At 36.9% G+C, this 27010-nt stretch overlaps 1 pseudogene; it reads left to right on the top strand.

Moving 5' to 3' along the window:
* The first annotated feature begins 11124 nt into the window (after window positions 1-11124).
* Window positions 11125-11263, top strand: LOC112304280 (U2 spliceosomal RNA; annotated as a pseudogene).
* The last annotated feature ends 15747 nt before the right edge of the window (window positions 11264-27010 follow it).

The following is a 27010-nucleotide window of genomic DNA, read 5'->3' as shown; positions in this document are numbered from 1 at the left end:
TGTAGGAGGGAGGGGGTAGGTAGGATGGAGTGGAGTAAAGGGGGGGAAATGGGACAACTGTAATAACATAATCAATAAATATATTTAAAAAATAATACATTATGATCAAGTGGTGTTCATTCCAGGAGTACAAGGATGGTTCAACATATGCAAATCAATCAATGTAATCCACCACATTAACACAACAAATGAAAAAGTTAATTTGATCTTATCAATAGATACAGAAAAGGCATTTGATAAGATGCAACATTGATTTATGATTAAAACACTCAATAAAATGGGTATAGAAGGGACGTAATAAAGACTGTATGAGAGAAACACTCCACCATTATCATGCTCAATGGTAAAAATCTGAAAACTTTTCCACTAAAATCAGGAATAAAACAAGGATGCCCACTCTCACCACTCTTATTCAAAATAGTTCTGTAAGTCTATTTTGCTCTAGAAAGAGCAATCAGGCTAGGGAAAGAAATAAAATGCATCCAACCTGGGAAGGAAGAAATAAAAGTGTCGCTTTTTGCAGATGATATGTCTGTGTATAGAAAACTCTAAATACTGCCAAAAACCTTTTAGAAACAATAAACAAAAACAGTAAAGTTGCAGAATACAAAATCAACATACAAAAATTCACTGCTTTCCTATACACTAATAAATTTAACAAAGGAGCTTATGGACTTATACAGTGAAAACTACAAAGCATCATCAAAAAAGATGGAAAAAAGACACAATGAAATGGAAAGATATTCCATGTTGATGGATTGGAAGAATCAACATAGTTAAAATCATCACATTCTGCAAAGCAATATACAGATTTAATGTAATCCCCATCAAAATCCCAATGTCATTTTTAAAAGATAAAGAACAAAAATTTATCAGAGTTTTATCAAACCACAAAAGACCCCAAATAGCCAAAGCAGTAGTGAGAATAAAAAACAAAGCCAGAGGTATCACACTACCTGACTTCAAATTTTACCACAGAGCTATGATAATCAAAATAACATGGTATTAGCATAAAAATAGACCAATGGAACAGAACTGAGAACCCAAAAATAAAATAATAAAATCACATATATATGGACAAATAATTTTTTAATCCTCACTCTAGAATATTTTTATTGATTTGAGAGAGAGAAACATTGACATAGAAGAGAAACATCCATCAGTTGCCTCTTCTATGTGCCTTGACCAGGGATCAAACTCACAACCTAGGTATGTTCCCTGACTGGGAATGGAACCCACAACATTTTTTGCTTATGGGATGATGCTCCAACTAACTGAGCCACCAGGCCAAGACGATGGTTTTTGCCAAAGGATCCAAAAACACACAATGAAAAAAGGAAAGATTGTTAAAAAAAAATGGTGCTGGGAAAATTGGAAAGCAACAGGCAACATGCAAAAGAATGAAACTAGATTACTCTTTGTTCCCATGTACAAAAACTAATTCAAAATGGATAAATTATATAGAAGAAAACACAGGTACTAAACTTATTGACCTTGGTTATAGAGAATATTTATGAATTTAACCCCAAAGGCAAGGGAAGTAAAGGCAAAAATAAATGAATGGGACTATATCAAACTAAAAAAGCTTCTTTTTAGCAAAAGAAACTGACAAAAAAAGAAAAAGGCAACCAACCAAATGGGGAATGATATTTGTAAACAACAGCTCCAACAAGGTGTTGATAAAAAAAATATGTAAAGAACTCGCACAACTCAACACCAAATAAATAAGCAATCCGATTAAAAAATGGGCAGAAGACCTGAACAGACACCTCTCCCAAGAAGATGTACAACTGGCCAATAGATATATGAAAAAGATGTTCAACTTCACTAGCTATTAGGGAAATGCAAATATAAACTATCATGAGATAACCACTTTACACCTGTTAAAACGGCTATTACTAACAAGACAGGTAAGAAGAAGTATTGGTGAGGTTGTGGAGGAAAAGAAACACTCATTTGTCATTTATTGTTGGTGATAATGTGTAGTATACTGGTACAGCCACTATGGAAAACAGTCTGGTGGTTCCTCAAAAAAATTAAGAATAGTTACCATATGACACAGTGATCACTCTTCTACCCAGAAGACTCGAAAACATTCATTTGCAAAAACATATGCACCCCTGTTTTATTGTAGCATTATCCACAGTAGCCAAGACATGGAGACAACCAAAATTTCCATCATTAGAGGACTGGAAATTTCCATCATAAAGAAGATGTGGAGCATATATACTATATACTATGGAATACTACTCAGCCCTAAGAAAAGATGAAATAATACCATTTGCAACAAAATGGATGGACCTTGAGAACATTATGCTAAGTGAAATAAGTCAGTCAGAAAATGCTAAGAACCATATAATTTCATTCATATGTGGGACATAATACTAAAACTCATAGACACAGACAACAGTATGGTGATTACCAGAAGGAAGGGGATGGGGGAGTAATAAAGGGTAAAGCAGACCAAATAAATGGTGACAGAAGATCACTTAACATTGGGTGGTAGGTACACAATGCAATATATACATCATGTTTCATAAAAATGTACACTTGATACCTATATGACCTTATAAACCAATGTCACCTCAATAACATCAATAAAAAAGAATATGTATAAAATTAAAGCACAGAAAATGTCCAAGATCTTTGATATATCATGTAATTTTATAACAATGCAAGTTCCAGTGAAAAGTTAACATCAAAAGTGAAGATTCTCTTAACCAAATATGGGATGCTTCAATCCATTGCTGTCTCCTTTAAAGGTGTCACATTTTTTCCCTAGACATAGTAATATTCTCATCTTACCAGCCCTTGACAAGAATTAAATTAACTCTTGTTCCCAAGAACCTCATGCTCAAAACACACCTCTCAACAGTCATGAAATATGAGCATCTCCCACGCAGGCAGCTTGCCATTTATTTACAGTGTAGCTGGTAGCTCTATTCCTTCCCAGCTCATGTCAAAGTATAAGGCACACAGTATGGAATTATTCAAATGTATTACTTGGTTTTTGTTTTGTTCCAGCTCAAACAGTTCTGCTGTCTAATAGCTGTTATCAACCTGGCTTTAACCTCAGGTAAGAGCAAAGGCATCATGAATCATAAATAAACTCACACAATGAAATGCTGATACCTTAAACTGAACTGTTTAAAGAGAATTTCGTTAAGAGTTTCAAAATGATTCAGCACTGTGCTAGGTACTGGGGCTTCAAAATTAACCAAGCAGATATTCCTGATCTCTGTGAGCTTCAAGTTAAGTGGTAGAGAAGGAGAAGTAATTATGCAATTATAATAGACAATATACACCATGAGGCAAATGCACTATGATGCCAAAGTACATAGAAAGGTATACTTCACAAACCTCTGAGCCAGAAAGTTTTTTCATCGGAGGAAGCTTCTTCTATTCTGGGATCATGAAGACAAGAGGAAGACAGACAAAACAGGAGGATGATGAGGAAAAGAGTGACTCAGACCAAAGTTACAATCTGTGCAAAAGCCCAGAAGAGAAAAGAAGGTGGAAAAATCAGAGGGATTGAAAGATTTGTGATGAATCAGCTAGCTATTTCTATAAAAATGCTGTGTAATAAGCCACATTGAAATTCAGTGACTTCTACCATAAGCATTTATTCTCATACTTAACGAGTCTATAGACTGACTGTAGTTGGGCTGACTTACAATCAACTGAGAAGGATACCTCAGTGTCAGGTTGTAGTTAAACTGGGACTAGATCCAAGATGTGGATTAGATTCATGTATTCTTCAATGTATTTTTCTGAGGATCACACCGAAGGGGAAGAAGCTACCCAGGCATGTTCTTCTTGTGACAGATCACTGGAGCAAAAACTCAAGTCAAATTTCCCAACTACATTTAAGTCTCTGCTCATGTTTTGAGTACTAACATCCCATTGACCAAAACAAGTTACCTGGGCAAGACAAAGCAATGAGAGGGAGGAATGCACTCTGCCCTCATTAGAGGGGGATATGTGAATATTTATTGAACATAAACCTCAACTATCACACATGGTATGTCTGGATTCTATAGTCTATAAAGAACTGGAGAGGTAGGCAGGGGCACTATAAATCACTTAAACAGTTCAGACTTTATCCATGTGTCATTTTAAATTGGGAGAGAAAGTCACATTTGTATTTTATTGTGATCATGTAGTTGCAGTTAGGATAGTAGACTAGAACAAACAAGAATGATGCTAAGGCAAATGTAAAAAGAACATTCTGGGAGGACATAATCACCTTTAAAATATTCACCAATGCATAAGAAAATATGTAAGCTACAGAGACATCCTAACCTTTACTATTATGTTTTACTTCTTCAGTTTAACAAATTAAAACAAAAAACAGGAATAATGAAGGGTTCAAAGGCCAAATACATCAATTTAAGATTAGTGATAGGAAATGCAACAGATTATGCTGGGTACTTTGACTTAAACTATTTTGTTGTTGTTGTTGTTGTTTTTTTAGGTATTATTTTGCTCTACAAACCCTTGCTCTATTATTTTAAATGTAGATCCTTCAGAACTGCATGCTATAGGATATTACTATTTAATATATGGTTCTGGGCAACAGTATGATTATCACCTGGAAGCCTTCCAAAGCTGCAGAATCTTGAACCCTAAGGTAGACCTATGGAATCAGAAACTGTTTGCATTTTAATAAGACCTTTAGGTGATGTAGTCATTAAAGTCTAAGAAGCACTGTTATAGGATATTTAAAGTTGAAATACAGCCCTGACTGGGGTAGCTCAGTTGGTTGGATGACATCCTGCAAAACAAGGGGTTGCCGGTTCAATTCCCAGTCAGGGCACCTGCCTGGGTTTTAGGCCAGGTCCCCAGTTGGAGGAGAATGAGAGGCAACAGATCAATTTTTTCTCTCATACATCAATGTGTTGTTCCCCCTCTTTCTCTCCCTCTAAAAATAAATTAAAAAGTATTTTTAAAAGATGAAATACGAATTAGAAAAAAAGGTAGCTTCAGTTATTCAGTCAATACCTCACATTTATAACATGTTATGGTCTGCAGAGTGGTGCATATAGAGATGTATTATTCTAGGTCTTCCATACCTAGAGAACTGGAAACTTATAGCCTGAACATCACATAGAAGCTTCCTACCTAAATATTGCAGTCTATGATAAGGATGTTAAGATAAAGTGTTAAATCATTAGTAACAACCAGTCTTACCTTGGGGTGAATGAGAAAAGCTTATTTGAAGGTATAATAGGCAAGTGAGACTTTGAAGTATTTCTGGGAACCTGAGTTCTGAAGTGAGAAGACATTTCAGAAGGCAGTTCAATGCAGGGGAAAGGCAGGGCATATCCAAAAAATGTTTAACAAAAGTCTAAAACCAACTGAGTGTGAGAGGAAGCAGGCAGAAGTTGGAGTATTTTTTCAAACTATTTTAAAGTGCTGAATAACAAAGCACTGAAGTTAAAATTAAAGATACAAAGAGAATGTAGAAAATGGTTTGAGGTAGGCAAAACAATGGTATTCTACATAGAGTGAAGGTCAAGAGCATAGGCTTTGGAATCAAGGGAACAGGAGAGAATTTCAATGCTGCTGCTTATTAGCAGTGTGACCTTTGGCAAATCATTTAATTCTTTCTAAACCTCATTGGTAAAATGGGGGTTATTATACATATCTTGTACTAGTTTCTTACAGTAACAGCTGTCAAAGAACCTCAGCTCCTGCTTTCCATGTCTTTCTATTGGCCCACATCAACTCTGCTACTTAGTCTTGTGACTTGCAAAAGTGACACAAGCAGAATCCTCCTAAGTTCTTGAGCATTTGTGGGCTTTCCTCTTGCAATGCTGTCCTGAGAATACCATGATAGAAAGAAGCCACCAGAAAGAAGCCCATTTGAAAGGCCATGTACAGGGAGAAGTCCAGCCATTCCATTCTGTCCAGCTGAGTACCTCCTGAATGCAGATGCATGAGTGAGCCCAGGTGTAGAAAAACAGTGCAGTCAACCTACAGAATTATGGGAATGAATGAACCTTACAATTTTTGTTTTGTTTTATCTTCTTTCAGTGACAATCAAATTCTGGAATATTTTCTTTTGCTCACCTTTCATTTATCAGATTGTATTTACTGGAAAACTATCATGTTCCAGACTCAATATATGATGCTGGAATATGCACATTAAGTAAAAAGATAAGATAAAATAAGGTTAAAGAACAGTGTCCCTAAATTCAAGGTACTTACATTTATACACTAATGAAAAAAACAGTCAAATAATCAGAAAGCAAAATTCAGTTTGTATAAATACTTGGGAGTAGAGTAGCTGACTTATATGCTAGATATGGGTATGTGTATGTGTATAACTTTTTAAGAAATTACCAATTTTATAATTGTTATGCTGTCATCTCATTTTGATTTTAATTTTCCAAAATGACTGATGAACATCTTTTCATGTCCTTATTTGTTACCCTTGCATTTTCTGTAAACTGCCCAAATATTTTTCCCATTTCATAATTAGGTTGTTTATTTTTCCATTATTGATTTCTGAGGATCCTTTATATATTCTGATACAAGTCCTTTTTCAGATATTCTCAATTACTTTCTCTTTTTCTGTGTCTTATCTTTTTTATTCTCCTAACCTGTACCTGAATGTTCACAGCAGCTTCGTTTGTAATTGCCAAAAACTAAAAACAGTACAATGCCTATTAACAGGTGAATGTGTTAAAAATTGTAGTATATGCATACAATGGAATACTATCTAGCAAAAAAGATGAGCTATTTTCTTTGTATTATTGTGATAAGAGGACCCTTGTTATAAATCACTAAGTGTTAGGGTGTTTTGTTGCATGGTGATAACTGAAACATGTCTCATAGGTTGTTACCCATATTATCTCATTTTATCTTCATAATATTCTTGAAACATGCACTTACTCATAGGGAGAGCTAAATAAATATTAGATATTATTTTAAGTTTGAGCATTCAGTTTTAAAAAAGACTAACCATAATTTATATACTCTATGCAATTCTACAATTTGCATTTTCTATGTTCTTCTGTTTTAATTTGACAATATATCCCTTGGGGATTTTTCCTCTTGTCAGCATACAGAGCTCTACCTCATTCTGTGTAATTATCTAGTATTCTACTTAATGGATGCTTTATAATTTATGTGGCCATTCCCCTGCCTATAAGCTTTAGGTTGTTTCTAATTTTTTAAACTGTTACAGACCATTTTCTAATGAACACATTTATACATAAATTTTAGTGCACATTTGTAGGTATAATTGTGTATTAATATCTAGAAGTAAAAATCCTGATTTAAGGTGCATGTACATTTTATTTTGTGATAGGTTTTTATCTATCACATTGACATTCAATGAAGTGACAGCAATTTATGCACTTATCATGGGCATATGAGACTGTCTGATTCCTTTAACCAATGTTAATAACATTATAAATTATTAAGTCTTTTGGTAGTTTCTACTCTCATAAGTATAAAATGATGGCTTATTTTTGTTTTAATGTACCTTTACTTGATAGGAATAATGTTACACAAATTGTACACATCTACAAACTAAAGTTCTATTTTCTGGTCAGATATGTTGCATATTATTCTATTGTGATTCTGGTCTTTTAGTATTGATTTGAAAGAAATATATACATTCTCATATATATTTTATATGAGAATATTATCATTTTTCTTATGTGCTAAGAATATTTTTTCAGGTTTATCATTTCCCTTTTGACCTGTGTTTATAAAATGGTATTTCTGCCGTACAAAAATTTGCATTTATAGAGTCAAATTTATCAGTATTTCATATATCCTTTGGGTGGTTTTACAGACTTAAATACTTAAATCTTTCTTCCATTTGGATATGTCAATGCAACAGTTTAGAGGTTTACTAAATTATGTTTTCAAATATCTAATGATTTGTCTCAACTCCATGCATTGAAAAGTACATCAATTCACATTAATTTAAAATTGTGCTCTTATGAAATATGGAATTCAAACTAATTTTTGGACTCTTTTTATTCCATTAGTGCTTCTTCTTTCATGCCATCGTACCAAATTGATTTAATTGCTGGAGCATCATCATAAAATACACTAGACTTAAGTTCCTTAGTTACTCATTTTCTCCTCACAATTGTATTTATTATTCTCACATGTATATTTTCATAAGAAGGTAAGACTAAAAGGGAACCCTAGTACATTGTTAGTGGAATCAGACTGGTGCAACCACTGTGGAAAACAGTATGGAATTTCCTCAAAAAATTAAAAATGGAATTTCTTTCTGACCCAGCAATGCCACTGCTGGGTTTATACCCTAAGAATCCTGAATCACTGCTTCAAAAGAACCTATGCACCTTAATGTTCACAGTAGCACAATTTACAATAGCCAAGTGCGGTAAGCAGCCTAGGTGCCCATCAGTAAATCAGTGGATCAAAAAACTGTGGTACATTCACACAATGGAACACTACGCAATAGAAAGAAAGAAGGAGCTCCTACCTTTCAAGACAGCATGAATGGAACTGGAGAGCATTATGCTAAGTGAAATAAGTCAGACGGTAAAAGACAAATACCATATGATCTCACCTATAACTGGAACCTAAGTAACAAAACAAGCAAGCAAGCAAGCAAAATATAACCAGAGACATTGAAATTAAGAACAAACTGACAGGAAGCAGATGGAAGGGGGGAGGGAAATAACATGGGAAAGAAGGGGAAGGGTCATAAATGAACATCTATAAAGGACCCATGGACAAAGCCAAAGTGTGGTAGGATTGAGGGTGGGAGGTGGGGGTGGATAGGGTGGGGAAAAGTGGTGGTGGAAAAATGGAGACAACTGCATTCGAACATTAATAAAAAAAAGAACTAAAAAATAAAGTAAAATAAAATAAAAAAGATTAAAAAAAGACTACTTACTGTAAAAAAGCATGTTTTTCCAGGAATTATAGGTCATTTCAGGAGGCATTGACTGACATCACCAAACAGCAAGCCTTCATATCCCCTTAGTAGTGGCTAATATGGATCCTTACTTTTTTTCCTTTTTTTAAAAAAATTTATTGTTCAGTTAGTTATCCTGCCTTTTTCCACATTGCTCACTGCTACCCCATCTCCCTCACTCCCACAGTTAATCCCCCTATTGTCTGTGCCCATGAGTCCTGTATTTGTGTTCCTTTGCTTGCCCCTTTTCCATCTTTCCCCCGTTATTCCCCTGTCCTCTGGTTACTGTCAGTTTGTTCTTTATTTCCAGGTGTCTGGTTCTATTTTTCTCATATGTTTGTTTTGTTCATTAAGTTCCACTTATAAGTGAGAACATATGGTATTTATCTTTCACTGCCTGGTTTATATCACTTAGCATAATGTTCTCCAGTTCCATCCATGCAAAGAGTAGGAGTTCTTTCTTTCTGCTGCATAGTATTCCATTGTGTAAATGTACCATGGTTTTTTATCCACTCATTTACTAATGGGCACTTAGGCTGTTTCCAGCACTTGGCTATTATAAATTGTACTGCTATGAACACTGGGGTACATAGGTTCTTTTGAATTAGTGATTCAGGATTCTTAGGGTATAGTCCCAGCAGTGGGATCATTCAGTCAAAAGACAATTCCCTTTTTAGTTTTTTGAGGAAATTCCATACTGTTTTCCACAGTGGCTGCTCTAGTCTGCATTCCCACCAACAGTGCACTAGGGTTCCCTTTTCTCCACAACCTTGTCAACACTTGTTTGCTGATTTGTTAATGATGGCCATTTTGACCAGTGTGAAGTGGTATCTCATTGTGGCTTTAATTTGCATCTCTCTAAAGGTTAGTGATATTGAGAATTTTTTCATGTGTCTATGGGCCCTCTGCATGTCCTCCTTGGAGAAGTGTCTGTTCCGATTTTTTGCCTATATTTTAATTGGATTGCTTTTCTTTCTGGAGTGGAGTCGTGTTAGTTCTTTATACATTTTGGAGATCAAACCCTTATCCGATATATCTTTGGCAAATATGTTTTCCCATATGTTTGGTTCCCATTCCATTTTGTTGATAATTTATTTAGCCATACAGAAGCTTTTTTAGTTTGATGTAGTCCCATTTGTTTATTCTTTCCTTTATATCCCTTGCCCTAGGAGATGTATCGGTGAAAATATTGCTACATGGGATATCAGAAATTTTCCTGCCTATGTCTTTCTCTAGGACTTTTATGGTGTCATGACTTATATTTAAGTTTTTTATCCATCTTGAAGGGGGTTTTTTGGTGTATGGTGTAAGTTGGTGGTCTAGTTTCATTTTTTTTTTTTTTTTGCAATACAGATCCTTTAAAGACACATTTGCTTTTTTTGGAAATAGAAAGTGTCTTATAGAGTCAAGCAAGATTAATCATAGTAGGAAATGATAGTGGGTAACTCTTTTCAGATTGAAACTAGATAAAGTCTGAATGAGACTGCTCTTCATGAATCTCTTTAAAATTTGTTCTGAAAATTTTTCCAAAAGAAGCATCACAAATATATTGGGCAATTCTCTTGCAAGAGAGTAGACTTATAGCTTTTAAGCCTGACTACATTGAAGGAACAACACTCAGTTGAACATGTACAATTTCATATGCTCATTTAGTCATCATTGAAATAATAAAACCAATGCAACTTAATGAAAAATGCTCAATATATTAAGTAAAACCTGAACACATTTCACATTCACCATGATTACAGCTATTTAAAAATTAGTATGCTCATACAAAATGCAAAAAGGAACTTCCAATAAAATGGAAGAATTAGAGTAGATTTATTTTTGTCTCGCTGAAAATTGTGATTAACACAGTTATAAGAGTATTTGTATAATAAAACAAATTAAGAGCTTAATTAATTACTTTGTAGTTCTGAAGAAGAATCCTTTGAAGAATATGAAGTGGAGATGTGATAAGTATGTTATTCTGGCCCATGTGTAGAGTGGCATCAAGATACAATTGCACACAAACAAACTGGAGTCTAAAAATTGGCCTTCAGAATTCTACCTCTTTTGAGTTAGCTGGAGTTAATCTGACAATAAAGATTCCATATATGGAAAATAAGATCATTGGAATCACTTCACAGAGTTTTTAGAGCCTTGCTCCTTAAAGTGTGGTCCATGGCTCAACAGTATGAGCACCACCTGGTTTATTAGAAATGCAAAATTTAATCGCTTCTCGGCCTTTGGCTAAGATCAAGTGTACTATCTGTTCTTATCAGAAATGCAAAATTTCAGGCTCCAAGACAGTCATCTAGAATCAGAGTATCTGACGTTAGAGCCTAGCAATCTGTGTTGGCTTGACCTTTTCAGGTGTCTCCTATGCATGCTGAAGTTTGAGCAGCACTGCCTTGAAAACTAAATGAATCAAATAATTGCAAATACTGCCTTCCACAAATTCATTATTATTATTTTAATCATGTACAATGAAACGAAAGCCATTCAAAAGTGTAAGTCTGGGAACAATCAGTGTTCTCTTAATTTGGGAAAATTTTCCTTCACTTTTTTTTTTTACTTAGCATTATCTGTACTTGGACAAGAACACTAAACATTTCATAGATGAGGATTCTGCCTGTTTAATTTCATAAATATTTATTGAGTTCTTCTTGTGGCCTAGGCCTTGCTTTATATGCTGAGGGTTCAGCAATGAAGATCTACATGGCTCCCACTTCAGAGAGTTTCTAGGCTGCCAGGAAAGGTAGTCAGTAAACCAATCATAGCAGGTGTAGAGAATGCTGCAAAAGATGATTCACTAGTTACTGTAAAAGCATTTAAATTTAGGTTCTTCCCTATGAGTTAGGGGATAGACATTAGATGGTGAATAAACCCCTGGGGGGTTGTTTACATCTGGGAGACATACATATTCATATTTTATTGTTCTGGAGTGATAGTTATAAAAATTTTTTTTTGCAATCCAAATATTTAAGGATCCTGTGTAGGTCAATGTTACAGGCCAGTTTATTATCCCAATGTTCGAACGTATTATTTTTATTTAAAGATCCCTTTTTCCTCTTCTCCCCTAAGAATGCTTTCTTTGGCCTGAATTATCCAAGTGTAGATTCAAAATGCTGTTCACTCTGCAGCATAGAGCTATCCCTTCATAATTCTGTGAAAAATTGCAGGCAGATTTTTTTTCCAGACATGGACTCAGTCAGGAGTACATCTGCACTGCTTTATTACAAGATATGGATGTAGATAAAATGTCCTAAGATGAGCTCTTAAAAGGACTTTCCATGACATTTGTTCAACATTTATTTCACAGTTCTTGGAGATGAATGAGCATTTCTGGGGGTGTAAACTTAAAACCCTGCAAGTTGATTAAAAGCTGTGCTCAAATCCAGATCAATTAATAACAGAGTCCCCATAGGGTTAATAGTAAGAGTTGGCATTATTATGTTTTTTGTCTTCATTTCAGAGTTTCTGCAAGTAGATTAATCAGCCCTTGTGTATTCATTCTACCACCAGAACAATTCATTTTGATTATTATGTTACAAATACCAGCGACATTCAATAGACCTTGGAGAGAAATTTTTATGAGTTTGGGCAAATATCCACTGAAGCACATGAGACAGATCAGATAATAATAGCAGCTGCAGGTTCTGGAACTCACAGGGTCAGTCCTTCAACCACACTCCTTGAATTGGAATGTCAACCTGGTGATTTAGTTCACCATCATTACCTAAACCATTCCAGGGTAAAGGCAAATATAATGCATGTGTTTAAAATATTGGTACTCATATCATCTTTAATGCAGTCCAAGTTGCTTAAATAGCAGATTTCAAAGAACCTTTAAATTAACTCCTAAATGTCAATAGTAAGATGGTAAATGGAATATAACCCTAACTGTCTTCAAAGGCCATGGAACTTTTAATAACCCCAAACAGGCAATAAATCTTATTTTTTATTTCCTCACAAAATTCATACTCCTGTCTCAATGGGCCTCAATTTACCACAGTTTCTTGACAGTTAGGCAGATTTTAAGTGATTCAGTTGGGGGCGGTTTGCTCAATGTCTTAATCAACTCAAGGGTCATCTCGATTTTTCTCATGCCTTCAGTGTATTTCAAATGGAAGAATCAAAATCAGTGGCCTTTGCAGTTTGTGTGGTCTGGACATCCCAGCTTCCCCCAGTGGTTCAAGCTGTGAACCTGAACTAATCACTGCCCATGCCTCCCCATTACTTACCCTGCTGTCCTCACTATGTTAGCTCTGGTGTTTTATGAGGAAGAGGATACAGAGGAAGTACTACATTGTCTTTTTTGTGTTTTGAAGTTCTTAACTGGCATCTTTCCTTCACCTATCCTTGATCCCCTGTAATGTCTTTTTATTCACCAATAATATATCTGGATTTATAGAAACATGGAAACAAAACAGGTTGCCTCCTCCCTGCTATGGGTGTTACAAGTTCTCTTCCATCACGGCCCAGAGCTATGTAGGATTTCTTCTCCTGCTTCCTCCCTTCCCCTTCCACCTGTTTCTGAAAGAAACACAAATGTCCATGGTGCTCCAGTGAGATGAAAACAAATGGGACAGTGAAGGGCTCTGGCACCGAGAAAGATGGCCTCCTTCTCACCTGGTTTCAACACCTGTTCCAAGTCACCCTGATCTCTGCTGAGTTGACCTGGAGGCAGCTGCACACTTAAAAAGAATCCCCAAGAGTATGCTTTCAGGAGGAAAATGGGACTTACAGTAGTTTTGTTTGTAGTTAACTAAGAATAATCACAGGCAAATCTGATCATTATCAGAATTATTCTAATAACAGGGCAATTGGCAACAAAGCACAGATAATTGGAAAGTACATTTCTCCGAACTGATTGTTTTCCCAACCTGTTATTACTCTGAGGTTTGCATGGGCATATTCTTTCCCAGGCTATCTCCTTCCACTAAGAAGGGTACGTGTGGCCTAAAGAAAACAACCACAGTCTCAAGGTCTCATAGCAATAGCATGATAATCAAACATCAGAAGCCTGACTCATCTCCCAGATGAGACACTCATGGCTCACCTGTTTCATGACTCAGCCAGAGACACCTGGCAAGCAGTCACAATGTGGGATGAGGAACCAAGGTCCTATCATCTTCAAGTCAAATTTCTAGAAAGAACACATAGTGGGAACTGTTTTAAAAATCAGGTTGTATGAAGGCTGCCACCAGACTAAGGCTCTATCTATCTATCTATCTATCTATCTATCTATCTATCCATCCATTTACCCTTGTATCTATTTATCTATCATCTCCCTTTTCTTTCTTTCTTGTACCACTGATGTCCCACTCTTTAGTAGTTAGGAGTTGCTGAATGTACATAAGAAACACTATGTATTTTGTCAGTATGACATCTATAAACTGTAAAGTTAGCCTGTCAGCATCCATGCTCAAGATAGCCAGCAGGCCAGACTTCTTTCCACCCTGCCAGACTTTCATGGTTTCTGTTACATGTGAGTTAAGGGGAAGCTGAGCTGTGCAATTAAATCCGCAAGATGAGGAGGAGAGAATGTCCAAGTGTGTTAACCTACATATAAGAAACAATTTTCTACAAGTCTAAATCAAAATGTGGCCTGGTTAAAGGATCTACTGTAATGGGTAAATATTTTTTTTCATAAAAATCTTACAGAAGTATAGAGATCAATTAATTCCATATACAAGGAACAAACATCTTTATTGAAAACAACACAATTATCCATGAATTGGGATGTGGGAATTTGGGGATAAGAATTATGTTACTGTACATAATGAGTTCCTATGCTCTGGGAAGTGATTTGTTTTCAAAATGCTAAAGGTTACCTGTCCTCAAAAAGCTCTCTCTCCTGTGCCTGAAGTCTTAACCAGCTCCGTATTTGGTGTGAAGCCACTGTATCTTTAGAAGGTGTTGAAGGTTGAAGCTAAGGAATACTTGGGAGGGGAAACCAAGCAGTGAGTGATGCACATGAGCCAAGGCTCCAGTTATCACGCAAAGAGCAAGGTCTCTGATGGGAGTTTACAGATGTGTTTAGAGGAGGGTTTGCAAGGGGACAGGTGGGCCTGAATAGACAGTTTGGGAGATGACCCTGGGTGGTCAAGACAGAGTGGGGATACTAGTATAGGCCACTTGCTAGCAGCTTCTTTCTTCAGTTTCCTTTCCATGACCCTGTGTCCAACTTCCCATATCACTCATAGTCTGCTAGTTGCACTGCTCAAAATCCTCCAGAAATACACCAATAAATAGCTGCAGATGTAACATTGTTCATCTCTCAGTTTCTCTGCCTTTTTACTTTTTTTCTACCTAAAATTTTAACTGAAATTAAATCTTTCCCCCAAAGAGCTCAGAGCTGTAAGAGGATGCTATACTAAATGATGGGAAATCAATCACTGGATGGAACAACCCACCTTGTGTAATCACAGCAAACACTTGGGAATCTGGGTTAGCACTCTTTTTCATTTTCCATATTCAGATTTTAGGGCAAAGGCAGAAAGCTCTGGTGTACTTTCCATTTGACTTTGACATGGATATAGTACAATATAATATAAAGTGTCCTGGATTCAAAGGCAGGAGATTATTTTTTATCCTCACTAGAGGACATTTTATTTTCATTGCTTTTTAGAGAGGAGAGGAGAGAGGAAGAAACAGAGAGAAACATTGATGTGAGAGAGGCATCAATTTTTTGCCACCTGTACAGGCCTGGACCAGGGATCATATGCATCTGGATGGGGCATTGCATACACCTGCACCCAGGATGGGGACTAAACCCACAACATAGGTATGTGTCCTGATCAGAAATCGAACTTGAAAACTTTTGGTCGCAGAAAAATGCTCCAACCAACTGAGTCACAACCAGCCACAGAGGTAGAAGATTTAAGACATAGTTTTGAGTCCAGCACTTTGCAGTGATGTGACTTTGGATACGGCAACTAACTAACCTGTCGAAGACTCAATATCCACATGTTTAAAATGGATTTAATAACATAGGCCTTATAGTGTTGTGCTAACACTTTACTGAGATTAACTGCTTCAAAAGCACTGTGTAAATAAAAGTTTTAATTACTCCTAGATCTGTCCTGAACAGCCTTGGGCAAGACCTTACTCTGCCACCGACTGACTCACCTCACAGCTTTCCCCTCACATCTTTAGGGCAGGCCAGTCCAACTGCCACCCCAGCACCTGCACTTTGCCCAAGGCCTTTCTCTGACTGTTGGAGCTTACCTTGGCACCTGTGCAGTACACAGAAGGTGCTAGAAGCAATTCACCATTCCTACCAACCAGCCTTCAAGCAATGACTGATGGAAACTCATGTGTAATATACCAGCTCCCTTGCCTCTCAGGTAGGAAAGCCCTGGATGCCTGTCTACACAGGTTTCACAATTCTCCAAGGTATTAAGCTCCAGTTGCCTACAGTATAAATTAATTGATAACTCAGCTTTTATTGGCTTCACCCTCTTCCCTGTCTCACTTCACCTACTCCCAGCAGTGTTTTCTGGTAATCTCCCGAATGTTCTGTTGGTGCTTGAGTTCTTATCTCAGGATCTGCCTCTGGGAGAACACAATCTAAGATTCTCTATGTGCATGGATTCTACAAAAGGCCACTGTGACAAAGATAATGGTTCCCCCTTTGACAGCTGCAGTAAATCTACTGATCCTTGGACATCCATTCAGTCATTACATTTGTCTAAACACACAACTTTCCTGTAATACACAACTTAACCAACCTAAGCAGCTTTACCTGGTAAATAACACATACTCTCTTCCCTTCTTTCCTACAAATCTCTCAGCACATATGTACGATGTTTACACCATATCATTCTTAAAAAAATGTTTATCGAACACCTGATATCAGGTGGTAGAGTGAGGACTGAATTGGGAATTAGAGGGCCAGGGTGTTAGTGTAGGATCCTTTCTCATGAGAAAAACTCAACAGCAACACCTCTATCCAGAGAGGTGTATCTTACTCTGAAACAACCCAAACTGACATATTCAAGATACTTTTTCTGTGTTCTTGGGGAAAACAGAGAGAGAAGGCAAGATTCTAGGGTCTCCAAATACTATTTATGGAGGTAATGCCCAGTTAAAAGAAAATCCAAGGTAAAAGGAGAAATCCTGGGCAGGAGATAGCACATAGGTTTAATGTGCATGAGGAGGGAAAAGGTAGAAAAAAGTTGCTGATCAAACTTCATTGCTCTCAGGAAAGCTCAGATCATCTTTGCTATGAATCTGTATTTTGTGGGTGTTGAGAAGTTTCTCAACAGAAACACTGGAAACTCCATTAGGCCAAACAGAAGGATTTCTCTTTGTTATGTCTATCTATCCAGCTAAATTACTTTCTTTTCATCCATCCATCCTTCCCTTATGCCTTTTATTGCTTCTTTAACTCCTTCTTCATCTAACCTTCCCATCCTTCCCTCCAGTCCTCTCTCCATAGCTTTTTCCATTCACCCTTACAATCCTTTTTCCAATATCCCTTCATCCTCTCCTTTCCCGTTTCATTATTTTTCCATCACTTTTTTTAACCCCTCTTTTCATCTAGGCTTCCTTATTTCTTTTCTTCTTTCAATAATTAAGAGTGGCATTGGGACATTATAGTTAAATGTCACACTCTAGAGTCAGCCTACATGTTTTAAACCTAGGTCCAATATTAACTAGACATATATCCTCAAGCATTTTTTTTAAAGTCCCTATACTTCAGGTTCCTAATTTCTGTATAAACTGGAGCTAATAATGATCCCTACTCAACTGGCTTATTCTGAGAATTTAATAAGTTAACATGTATATGATGCATGCAGTAAAACTGGCTATTGTAAGTTATAAATACTAGTTGTTATTATTAATATAGTTCTGGTATTGAGTTAAAGTCTGCAAAGATAAATTTTAAGACACAGCACTTGCTTATAACGGAATTCTTATGTCTGGAGAGAATTACTACAGCTCATCCAAAGATGAGCAAGTAATTCATTTTTCAATAGGAAGCTTAGCTCATTGTGATCATTTTCTAACATGTATAATTTAGCATTATCACCTCTGATGACTAGTGAAATATTTGAGTGTCTTCTGTTTCCAAAGCATGATTACACTCTTACAGCTCCTGAACTTTGCCCCATTTCAGTTCTATTCTATCAAGTGTGTTCATCTGAACTTGATTTGCCAGCTTCCTGCAATACAATTTAACATGAGAGGCAATATAATCTTGTAGGAGATAGCAGCAGTTCAATAGAATGGATTGAAACTCTAGCCAATGTTAGCATGATTTAGATCCCCTTGTTATTGAGGAATGTCTGTGTGTTCTTTCAGCTCTGTTGAGATGAGGACTTTCAAACAGTGACTGCAGGTCTGACACTCTCTGTTAACTCCTTTTGTCCTAAAGCTCTAGGACTTCAATACCCAGAGAATTCCAAACTAGCACTTAAGAATTGTCAGTCTTCATTTGAGAAGTTGGGCAAAGAATAGTTTACAGTTCAGTTTGAGGATCTATTGAAATTCCTATGAGGGCATTGTAACAAACCTGACTGGTCTCCTATGTGCAGAGACAAAACCTTACAGATTTCACTTCACAAACAAACACTATCAAAAATGGGTAGATCTTCCAAATAAAATGTCAACAAGGATATTGCAGCATTTAACAATACCCTACATCAAATGGACTTAACAGATACGTATAGAACCTTTCATCTCAAAGAAGCAAAATATACATTCTTTTCAAATGCACATGGAACTTTTTCAAAGATAGACCACATAATAAGACACAAAACCAGCCTTGACAATTTCAAGACAATTGAAATCACTTCAAGCATTTTCTCAGACCACAAGGGCCTGAAACTAGAAACCAACCTCAAGGAAAAAACTCAAAACACTCAAGTTCATGGAAATAGAATATAGCATGCTATTAAACAACGAATGGATGAGTAATGAGATAAAGGAAGAAATCAAAAAGTTTCTGGAAACAAATGAAAATGAACACACAACAGCTCCAAACTTATGGGACACAGCAAAGGCAGGACTGAGAGGGGAGTTCATAGATACAGGACTACCTAAAAAAGATAGAAACATTTCAAACAAACAACCTAACCCTACATTTACAACAACTGGAGGAACAACAACAAAGACAGCCCAGAGCAAGTAGAAGGAAGGAAATAACCAAGATCAGAGCATAATTAAATGACACAGAGACTAAAAGAATGATCCAAAGGCTCAATAATTCCAGGAACTTGTTCTTTGAAAAGATAAATAAAATATACAAGCCTTTAAGCAGACTCATCAAGAAAAAAAGAGAGAGGACCAGATAAACACAATCAGAAATGAAAGAGGAGAGATTACAACTTATACCATGGAGACACCAAGGATTGTAAGAAATTACTACGAACAACTATATGTCCCAAAATTTGAAAACCTAGGTGAAATGGACAAATTTCTAGAAAAATATAATCTTCCCAAACTGAATGAAGAAGGAACAGAAAGTTTGAACAGACCAATAACAGCTGATGAAATCAAAGCTGTAATCAAAACACTCCTGGCACATAAAAGCCCTGGACCAGATGGTTTCACAGGAGAATTTTACAAAATATTTAAGGAAGAGCTAACCCTTATCCTTCTCAGACTATTCCAAAAAATCCAAGAAGAATGAAGACCTCCAAACTATTTTTTCAAAGCCAGCATCATCCTAATTCCAAAACTAGATAAAGACACAACAAAGAAAGAAAACTGTAGGCCAATACCTTGATGAACAGAGACACTAAAATCCTCAACAAAATATTGGCAAACCTCATCCAGCAACATATTAAAAAGATCATACCATGATCAAGTGGGATTCATCCCAGGTATGCAAGGATGGTACAACATTCGCAAATCAATAAACATAACATATCACATAAACCAATGGAAGGACAAAAATCGCATGATCATATTAATAGATGTGGAAAAAGCATTTGATAAGGTACAACTCCCACTTGTGATAAAAACACTCAGCAAAGTGGGAGTAGAGGGAGCATTCCTCAACATGATAAAGGCCATATATGAGAAACCTACAGCCAATATCATACTGAATGGGCAAAAACTAAAAGCTTTCCCACTAAGATCAGAAACAAGACAAGGATGTCCACTTTCACCACTTCTATTTAATACAGTATGGAAAGCCCTAGCCACAGCAACTAGACAGGAAAAGGCATCCAAATTAGAAAGGAGGAAATAAAACTGTCACTGTTTGCAGATGACATGATAGTGTACACAGAAAACCCTATAGACTCCACCAAAAAATTACTTGACCTAATAAATGAATTTGGCAAAGCAACAGGATTCAAAGTTAATATTCAAAAATCAAAGGCATTTTTATATACCAACAACAAAAGGTCAGAATCAGAAATAAGGAAAATCATCTTATTTGCTGTAGCCACAAGACAAATCAAGTACCTAGAAATAAACCTAACCAAGGAGGGGACAGATCTATATTCAGAAAACTACAGAGCACTGAAGAAAGAAATTAAGGAAGGCACACATAAATGGAAGGGTATATTGTGTTCATAGATTGGAATAATTAACATCATCAAAATGTCTATATTACCCAAAACAATGTATAGATTCAATGCAATCCCCATTAAAATATCAATGACATATTTCACAGATATAGAACAAACATTTCAAAAATGTATATGGAATTGTAAATGACCCTGAATAGCCTCAGCAATTTTGAGAAAGAATAACAAAGTAGGAGGAATCATACACCTGATATAAAACTATGTTACAAGGCCACTGTAATCAAAACAGTCTGGTACTGGCATAAGAACAGACACATAGACCAATGGACCAGAATAGAGAGACCAGAAATAAACCCAAGTCAATTATGGTCAATTAATATTTGACAAAGGGGACAGAAGGATAAAATGGAGTAAAAATAGCCTCTTCAACAAATGGTGTTGAGACATCTGGACAGCAACATGCAAAAAAATGAAACTGGATCACCAACTTATACCACACACAAAAATAAATTCAAGGTAGATAAAAGACTTAAATATAAGTCATGACACCATACAAGTCTTAGAGGAGAACACAGGCAGGAAAATCTCAAATATTCCACACAGCAATATTTTCACTGATGTCCCCTAGAGCAATGGACATAAAGGGAAGAATTAAAAAAAAAGGGATCTCATCAAAATAAAAAGCTTCTGCACAGCTAAAGAAAACAGTATTAAAATGAAAAGGAGAACCAACCATATGGGAAAACATATTTGCCAATGATACCTCAGCTAAGGGTTTAATCTCCAAAATATATAAAGAACTCACATGACTCTACTCCAGGAAGATAAAAGCCAATTAAAAAATGGGCAAAGGACATAAACAGACACTTTTTCAAAGAGGATATACAGAGGGCCCAGAGACATATGAAAAGATGCTCAGCATCACTAGCCATCAGAGAGATGGAAATTAAAGCCACAATGAGACACTACTCCACACCGGTCAGAATGGCCATCATAAACAAAGCAACAAACAACAAGTGTTGGCAAGGTTGTGGAGAAAAGGGACCCTTAGTGCACTGTTGGTGGGAATGCAGACTAGAGTAGCCACTGTGGAAAACAGTATGGAATTTCCTCAGAAAACTAGAAATGGAACTGCCTTCTGACCCAGCAATACCACTGTGGGGATTATACCCTAAGGATCCTGAAACATCAATTCAAAAGAATCTATGCACCCTAATGTTCATAGTGGCACAATTTACAATAGCCAAGTGCTAGAAGCAGCCTAAGTGCCCATCAATAAATGAGTGGATCAAAAAAGAGTGGTACAGTTATGCAATGGAATACTATGCAGCAAAAAGAAAGAAGGAGCTCCTACCCTTTGTGACAGAGTGGATGGAACTGGAGAGCATTATGCTAAGTGAAATAAACCAGGCAGTGAAAGGTAAATACCGTATGTTCTCACCTATAAGTGGAACCTAATCAATAAAACAAACAAGGAAGCAAAATACAACCAGAGACATTGAAATAAAGAACAAACTGACAGTAAGCAAAGAGGGGGGTGAGAGGGATAATAGGAGATAATAGGGGAAAGAGCATCAAGGAACATGTGTAAAGGACACAAGGACAAAGCCAAAGGGGGTAGGTTGGAGGGTGGGAGGTGGGGATTAGTGGTGCTGGGGGGTATGGTGGGGTGAAAATGGAGACAACTGTACTTGAACAACAATAAAATAAATACATCAATTAATATATAAATAAATAAAAGAATCACTTGTAAAACTGTTGAAAGAAGAAAGAAAGAAAGAAAGAAAGAAAGAAAGAAAGAAAGAAAGAAAGAAAGAAAGAAAGAAAGAAAAGAAAGAAATAAAGAAAGAAAGAAACTCCTATGAGGGCATTGTAACAAACCTGACTGGTCTCCTATGTCCAGAGCCAGAACCTTACAGATTTCAGTCCATAAACAAACTGATATCCAAAATCTTCATGACCAATCAGAAAACAAATATAATATATGCCACCCTCTGCTGATATCTCTGCAGATATCTCAGAGATATTGCAATTTTGTTTCCAGACCACTGCAATAAAGTAAGTGTCACAATATAAAAATTGTACTCTTTGCTGGTAGAGGATCTGGTCTTAAATTCGTAAAAAGGGTAACATATGAAGTGTAATATGCAAAGAGCAATACAACAATGTATACTGTACTTTAAAATGACTGTGAGTAGAGTGTGGTAACAAACTAATCCTGAAATCTCAATGGGTTAACACAATAAAAATTTATTTCTAGCTCATGCAAAATCTGAGACAGGTCAATAGAGGCTCATCTCCATCTTGTAACCCAGGGATCCAGGCTCTTTTCATGTCCTATTTCTACCATCTCAGTCTGTGGCTTTGGAGGTTACTGTGGGGAGGAGAAAGGAATGGAAGAGACATATCAGCTCTTAACTGGCCCAGCTGGCAAGTGACATTCATCACTCCTACTTAGGATCCACTGCTCAAAATTTGTCTCATGGCCCCATCCTAATGGCAAGGCCTGGGAAATTCAAGTGAACACATGGAATATTTGTTACATCTAAACAACTCATTCATAACTGGTATAAATGTAGACAAGAGAAAAAAGATGCTAAATGGGTAAGGATAATGGAGGATGTAGATTGTTTCTAAACAACAATTTAAGTACTGGGGCAAGAGTTCTAGAGACCAGAGCCTCAATCCAAAACAGCCCAGCCCTCCATCACACTTTAAAAAAATTTTGTATTTTATATTTAAATTTAAATTTTTATGAGTTTAAAAGTACAAAAATAAATAAATGAAAATAAAATATAAATATGAAACTTCAGCTCTGATTCATGTTGCAAAGATGGCACATTTTCATTTTTTGGTATCTCCCAGCACACTGTGTGCCCTCCCAAGGATTTGCCTGCTCTGGTTTAAAAACCACATTCTAAATGTTCAATAATTGGCTGTTAAATGGTAGTGATGAGGGTACATGTAAGATACAAGGAAATGCCACTGTCAGTTTGAAGGCCTGCATCATGGCTGAGTAGTTAGTTACCTGAATGGCTTGAACACCTTAATCTAAAGTGAAAGTTCATTGCAATCCCAATGGTTTATACACGTTTAATTAACTTTTATCTTGAATCCTCCTCAATGTCCATTCACAAAGGGCAATGATTCCAGGACACCTGAGTTTATTTGAAGCCTATTCAATGCCATGAAGCCAAGAAGAGCCCCTTTTCAGAATTCATTCTTCTTTCTCAATCTCCCTTCCCTTCTTAGCCAGGGATTTTCATGAACAACAAAGACAAGCCTCAAACTAGTGAATCCTAGAGATACAGTTTTGTTTTTACAAGACAAATAAAGAGAGAAACTTTCTGAGAAGAAACATTAATTTGCCTAATTCCCATGAATTTGCCTAATTGCCTAATTTTTCTTGTCTCAGTTGCTGCATAGCTACCCACACTTGTCACTGTTTCCTGCACTCTGGAGCTTTTGTTTCCTGAACTCTGAGTGCTACCTAGTTCTGCAAATCTCCTCCTTTTGCTTCCACAAACCAACCTAATAATTGCTATTTAAAAAGAGGTGAGTGACCACATATGAAATAATTATTTCATTAACCAAATATTTACTGTGGACCTATTGTCTCCTCAGCACCATGGTAGGTGAAAACTCATGTGAGCAAGATGGGATCCCTGTTCACCATGCAGTTTACTTTCTAGAAGTAAGAAACAGGTAAATAAATTAATAAAAAAATAAGATGATTTGTACAACAGTCAATGCTACAAATAAAAGAAACCAAGGTAGGATAGGCAGTGACTGTGGCCAGGGGTAACATGCACAGATTGATCAGGGAAGGTCTCCCTGCCCAGGAGCAGGAGGCCAGTGGTGAAGAGGAGTAGAGGAGGCTTCCAGGACTGAGCTGGAAAGGCAGTGGGGAGGACAAAGGTCCCCTTCTTTCTGCTCCCACACCCAATAAAGGGACAAAGTGTTTCTTTTTCTGATATCATCTCCAGTGCCCTGGATCCTCTGTAAAAGCAGGGATATAAATGTCATATGAAAGTAATAACAGACCGTCTTGAAGAAAGCCCTTATTTCTCTATTTCCTGAATCAGCATATCTCCACGGGACTAAACAAAACACTTGCCTTGATCTTTGATCAAAATGCAGTGACCTAACTTTCTCTGTTTAGACCAATGGCTGATGATAAGTTATAATAGAAACAACTGCTCACTCTCTGGCTTCCCTCAGTCAGCTAGACAGCATCCCTCTGATTAAGCCACCAGGGAAAATATTTTGTCTGTTCCCAGTGACTGCTGATTGATAGCACTGAAGCAATATTGCTGCTTAACCCCTTATTCAGGGGGGCTATCCATTTCTGCAGAGCCCTTGGCCAGTCTATCCCCACCTATTTCAGTAGTTACAGGAATTGCCTTAAAAGTACATGTGGCCATGTACCCAGAAAGAACGTGACGAGAATGATGAGTACAGGTTGAGAAGAGGTAGAAATGACACAGACTCACAGAGCTCACTCAGAGGCAGTCAATTTCATTACTCTTTTTTTACACTCCTTTTCTCCCCATTCTTCTCCTGAAGGCTCTTGTTCCACATTCTGAAGGCAGATGCAATAACAAAGCAAAAATGGAAAGAAAAGATGGATGCCACACAGGTTGGGGTAAGGTGAAGACAATTCAGGTCCTTCAAAACAAAAGAAGTTCTTAAAGGGGTTCATCTGGGAGAAGATAATTTAATAACCTGGCGTCATACTATATGTAAAATGGGCCCCTGCTTTCCCTCCCCACCCCCATCCACTGCATTTTTAATGCAAAGGCCTGCAACCAACACTAATCTACACAGCAAGGATCTCAGTTTTTAAAAATTATTTATTTATTTTTAGAGAAAGGGGAAAGGAGGGAGAGAAAGAGGGAGAAAAACATCAATGTGTGGTTGCCTTTCACGTGCCCCAAACTGGGGACCTGGCCCACGAACCAGGTATGTGCCCTGACTGGGAATCAAACTGGCAACCCTTTGGTTTGCAGGCTGGCACTTAACCCACTGAGTCACACCAGCCAGGCACCACTGATTTTTGAAGATAAAATATTTGAAAAAAATCTGCAGTATGTGGCATGGAGTAAGCAAGGAACAGGGTTTCAAGAAAGCTTGCACCAGAGTCCTATTCTGTAAATTCCTAGGCAGCCCTGAGCAGGTTCCTCCGCTTCTGTGATTGTTAGCCTGCTCATCTACAAAGTGGGGCAATTTGATCCACAAAACTTCTAATGTCCCTTTTTGTTCTAAAATGCTATGATTTCTATGCAGTTGGAGATATTCAGTTTAACTGAAATAAAGAATCTTTTGACAGATACTAGGGAAATAAAGGCTTTTTAATGTCTCTTTGTAAAAAATAGTTATCCAAAATATTCATATGTTAACTCTAACTTCTTTGTATAAGGACATTCTGCCCAAGGCTAGATGGGACAAGCTGGGATCCTTCAAACACTTAAAGGAAGAACACTTTGATTTATATAACAATATTATTTAAAAAAATCAATGTTATTTCATGTATCTGTCTCTGCCTATTGAAATTATTTGATTAATTTATTTTCTGCCTTTTTCTAGAGAAGATTTAGATTGACAGAAGAATTCATGATAAAATTATTTATCCAATAGCTCCTTCTCCATTTTGTTTACCAAGACTTAAAGATTTCTTTGTTCAGATTTTTAAGGCAAAAGATCCTCATTGCCCAGTCAAAATTGTTGATACATTTACAAAGTCTTATTCCTGTGCTCATTTAAAAAATTTAAATACACACTATTCTGTCCTGCCCTCAATCTGACGCTGAAATTGGTTAGAATCAAGCACTTTTGAATCGAGTTTCAGTGGAATTTCCCAAGTTATGTCACAAAGATTGACTGGATGTTTGAGAAAAACTAAACGCATTTCTGGCTTTCAGAAAACTCAAAGTTTAGCGGGGAGATAGGTATAGAAAAAATGAATTACAACCAGAGCAATAGGGAGGGCCTCCTGAAGCCACCTCATATACTCCTGAGCACCATGGCAAGTGCATACTGGGGCCAAGGTCACACACATTAGGCACAGTCATCGAGTGCTTTAGAATCTTTAACCTATTTGCTTCCTTCCTAGAAGATACATACACCTTTCTCATGGCGTTCCTTCTCTGTGTTCATGAAATGGCAGCTAGGCCTAAAGGAGGCCCAAACTATTTTCCGATTTGTGAAGATGCTGAATCTGTCAGAGTTTACAGAGTTTGAATTCTTCAATGTTGACCAAAGTCATTCCTTCCATGGTTGGGAATGCTTGGTACCTTAATTCTCAACCTTTGCTACACAGCAGAATACCTGAGGAGCTTTTAAGTATTCTTGTGCCCAATCAGCATCCCAGAGTAATTATAATGCACCTGAGTCCTGGAGGTGGGACCCAGGCATAAAGTGTCCTGGGTAATTTCAATGTGCAACTAAAACCAAGAGCCTCTGGCTTAATGTATGTTGACACCTAAGAAGAGTAGCATTTAGGAGTAAATTTATGCTAAGGTGGACGTAGCTAATAAGTTTACCTTTGTAAGAGGCTATTTTTGATAGGAGAAAGGGTAAGGATGGAGCATGATCACCTGATCCTTTTGAACCTTTGTAACTGGGGTTA

The sequence above is a fragment of the Desmodus rotundus genome, chromosome 6, assembly GCF_022682495.2.
Source record: "Desmodus rotundus isolate HL8 chromosome 6, HLdesRot8A.1, whole genome shotgun sequence".
NCBI lineage: Eukaryota > Metazoa > Chordata > Mammalia > Chiroptera > Phyllostomidae > Desmodus > Desmodus rotundus.
Note: the sequence above shows the minus strand (reverse complement) of the source record. Positions and strands in the feature narration are given on the sequence as shown.